Source organism: Rhinopithecus roxellana, chromosome 13 (assembly GCF_007565055.1).
Source record: "Rhinopithecus roxellana isolate Shanxi Qingling chromosome 13, ASM756505v1, whole genome shotgun sequence".
NCBI classification, from domain to species: Eukaryota; Metazoa; Chordata; class Mammalia; order Primates; family Cercopithecidae; genus Rhinopithecus; species Rhinopithecus roxellana.
Genome location: NC_044561.1, coordinates 80,439,909 through 80,443,935, shown reverse-complemented (window position 1 = coordinate 80,443,935; position 4,027 = coordinate 80,439,909). Strand labels below are relative to the sequence as shown.

Sequence of the window (4,027 nt, the reverse complement as noted above, 5' to 3'; positions counted from 1 at the left end):
AGGAAAATGGTAAAATTTACTTCACTGATAGATGATTTACCCACTATATCAAAAGTATTACCATTTCAGCTCTTAATTATAAAGCAAGTGTTAGTGAGATTTTTCCATTCTTTTTTCATACTGTGTCTCGAAGTTGCCTTGAAGCACAGTTTCCTTCGACCTCAAAGGTGGTCGCCAGTCCCTTGTAATAATCAGGACTGATTAGTATACAGAAAAATATATGTTATGTTTGTATAAGTTTTACTATGCCTCAAAGAACCTTCACATTCTTGTGTGTGTGTGTGTGTGTGTGTGTGTATGTGTGTGTGTGTGATGGAGTTTCCGTCTTGTTGCCCAGGCTGGAGTGCAATGGTGCAATCTTGGCTCACTGCAACCTCCACCTCCCGGGTTGGTTCAAATGGTTCTCCTGCCTCAGCCTCCCGAGTAGCTGGGATTACAGGCATGCATCACCATGCATGTATTTTTAGTAGAGACGAGGTTTCTCCATGTTGGCTAGGCTGGTCTCAAACTCTTGACCTCAGGTGATCCGCCTGCCTCTGCTTCCCAAAGTGCTAGGATTACAGGCTTGAGCCACCGTGTCAGGCCAGAACCTTCACATTCTTTAACCCATTTGATCTCATTTGAGCCCGTTTAACTCCTTTACTCATTTGACAGTACAAACTGAAGCACAAGAGAACTCAAGTGTCACCGAGGCAGTTGGTAGCAGAGTTTGGTCTCCTGATTCCTGGTGTAGCAGATTTCCCACCGGAACCACAAGACAAGACACAGTGCCAGGCCCCAGGTTCACCTGGATGGGGAAAGGGAAGGTGAGAAGTCAGGGTGGTCAGGAAAGCTGTAAGAGATGGGGCAGATCTATCTGCAAACATAAGCAACCACAGGACTGCACACGTTGAGAGGGTGAATGGTATCTCAATAAAGTGGTTAAAGAGAGAGACAGAGATAAAGAAACAGAGAGTCTGAGAGAAAGAGAGAGAGAGACATAGAGACAGAGAGAGACAGAGAGACATAGAGAGAGAGAGACAGAGAGAGAGAGGGAGACATAGAGACAGAGAGAGAGACACAGAGACAGAGAGAGACAGAGAGACAGAGAGAGAGGGAGACATAGAGACAGAGAGAGACAGAGAGAGACAGAGACAAAGAGTGACACACAGAGAGAGAGCCACAGAGACAGAGAGAGACAGAGCACTGGGGCAAGATGAGCTCCCACCGCCACCCCAGGAAGGGGCAGTCTGTGTCAGCTTCATTTCCTGGGAAGTGCCTGGAGTGAGCTCCGTCCCTTTATTCCAGTGCCAGACAGCAATGTTTCTCTGTGTCTGTGTCTCCATCCCTCCTTCTCTCTATATGAGGTATACTGCTGGCTTTTCAGGAACCCAAGAGTGAGCACTGTGGAAGGATGTCTTTTATCTATTATCAAATCATAAGATAATGGAACACTCTTTGTATTATCAAACTGTGTTAACCAAGGGAAATGAATGTTTTTTGCAAGCTAAGGGAAGATCCCAAAATCCTCAAATTAATCATGCCCAAAGTTTGCATTATATAAAAGCAACACCTAACAAGTCAGTGGATGTACAAAGGCAACTGGAAGGCATAGACAGGACCAGGTCTGCAGAACGTGCCCCACAGGCTGAGACAGGCCACCTGGCCAGGGAAGGATGGGGCAAGACATGGCCTCCTGAGGGCCTGCGCAGGTCTGCCTAGCTCACAGCTGTGTCCTGGGGTTACCCCTGGCTGAGCACTTATGACACACTCAGAATGTGGAGTGTGTATCAAGAAGACAGGGTTCCGTGTGGAAAGGGTTTGACCCCGCAGGGGCAGGGAGCAGGAACATCTTCATGTTGAACCACCTTACTTTAATGTTAACAGACATCAGTGTCAGAGAGTCCTGTTCTCTGACTTTCCCTGTCCTGCCTAATGGGGGGAAGTGGAGAGTGGCAGACACCAGATCCCCAGAGCCCTGCATTCCTCTGTGTTCAGGACCCAGCACTCACGCTGGCACCACTGTCTATTTGTGTCTGTCTCTCTGTCTGTCTGACTGACTTTTGTCGTAGTGGTTCTTTTGTTTTAGGTGAACTGGTTTCCCCAATATGAACAAGAAGACATCCTTCATGAAAAACATAAACTCCTTAGCGTGGCAAGATGAGACTCCCCATACATCCCAAGGAAAGGCCGGCTGTGTCAGCTCTACTCACTGGGAAGTGCCTGGAGTGATCTCCATGCCCTTATTCAAATGTCAGTGAGTTCACTGGCAAAGCATAACTTTGAGAGAATTTCTGAATCATTTCCAAAAAGCGAGAAAACGTAATTTAATAGAAAAAAATTTCACATATGGAGAGAATGCTGCTGAGCCTGTGACCTCAGACAATGTCATGCCCAGGCCTCCCTCTCTGGCCCCGTGCCCATGTGCCCACAGCCTGCCTGCCATGGAAACCCCCAAAATACCTTTTTATCCCGTTACACCCTGGGTTGGGAAAGGGAGTGGTGGTGGACTCTCCTGGATAGATTCAGCACCAAATCCTCTTGACCAATTCAAAGGGTGGGACGGCATCAGAAGCAGGAAAAGAGCCATGGGTCAGGCAGCCCCTGGATAGATAGGTGGGGAGGGCCTGAGTGCCTACTGCCCCATGCTGGGCGGTTCCAGGAAATTCCAGGCTGGCCAACCTAACTGGCTGCTATTTTAAGAGCTGTGCTGAGGCAAACCTAGAGAGCAACTCAGCTCCGCAAAAGCAAGACAATTGTATCAGAGAAGGCAAATCAGGACCACTCGAACTGCCCCACACCTTCTGGGATGAAGCCAGGGCACAGGACTAGACTGTGACTGTGATGCCCCTTTGACAACTGCCCAGCAGTTCATGGTCCCCCTAGAGCCTGGGTCAAGCCCTCAGCTCCCTGAAGTACCCACTTAACAGAAGGAGGAGGCTCTATGTCTCTTGGGAGATACTGGTGCCCCCTTTAGATGGTCAGCAGTGCCTCCCAACACAACCCATCTCATATATATACTCTCATATATATATGTATTCTCATATATATATGCATTCTCATATATATATATGTATTCTCATATATATATGCATTCTCATATATATATATGTGTATATATATAGATATTTTTAGATGGAATCTCACTCTGTCATCCAGGCTGGAGTGCAATGATGCCATCTTGGCTCACTGCAACCTCTGCCTCCCAAGTTAAGTGATTCTCCTGCCTCACCATCCCAAGTACCTGGGACTACAGGCGCATGCTCCCACTCCCAGCTAATTTTTGTATTTTTAGTGGAGACGGGGTTTCACCATGTTGGCCAGGATGGTCTCGATCTCCTGACCTCATGATCCGCCGGCCTCAGCCTCTCAAAGTGTTGGGATTACAGGTGTGAGCCACAGTGCCCAGTCCCAACCCATCATCTTAATACCGTGACACTGTAGAGCAGAAGTTCCCAAATGAGGTGGCCTCACTGGGATTCATTTTCCTGACAAGTCCAGGATGATTGCTCTGATCTCAGGGCCATGGTCACCGGCTGTCTACTTGCAGACCTGGATGACGTGAGGCCTGGGTCTTTATCTGGTGATTTAGTGTCACTCAGCATCACTCATGCCTCCTGGTGGCACCTCCTTCAACCATCAGATGAGGTGTGGGGGTGAGCAATGTCCTGTGACCTTGCAGTCCCTGGGTGCCCAGCTTGCCTGTGTGCCTGTGAAAGGCTGCAGGAAGCAGGGGCTGGAGGCTCACAGGTACACATTCAGGGCTCAGTTCCCCTTTGATTCACAGAGGTTTCAGGCCTCCTGCAGGATCAGGGACACCCAGATCCCTTTAGTACACGAGAGCTCGGTGTGTTGTGGAAGCTGAAGGAAGCTGCTCTGGGCTCCATTTAGGGGCTGGATCAAGTACCGTGTATGTTAGACCAAGAGAGCAACTTAACATGTGACTCAGGAAGCACAGCCGCTCCCGTCCACCCCGGCCACCATGGGGCTGGTTAGAAGGAGATGCTGAGATGGTGTCTTGGAGTTGGTATAGGACATGGGTGAAGAC

At 48.9% G+C, this 4,027-nt stretch overlaps 1 long non-coding RNA gene across 1 annotated transcript; it reads right to left on the bottom strand.

Moving 5' to 3' along the window:
- Positions 1-625: 625 nt before the first annotated feature.
- Positions 626-2,572, bottom strand: LOC115892689. Its single transcript, XR_004052581.1, has 2 exons — positions 2,443-2,572; positions 626-787 (listed from the first exon to the last, which is right to left on the bottom strand). It is a non-coding gene; the product is annotated as an uncharacterized LOC115892689 (long non-coding RNA).
- Positions 2,573-4,027: the final 1,455 nt, after the last annotated feature.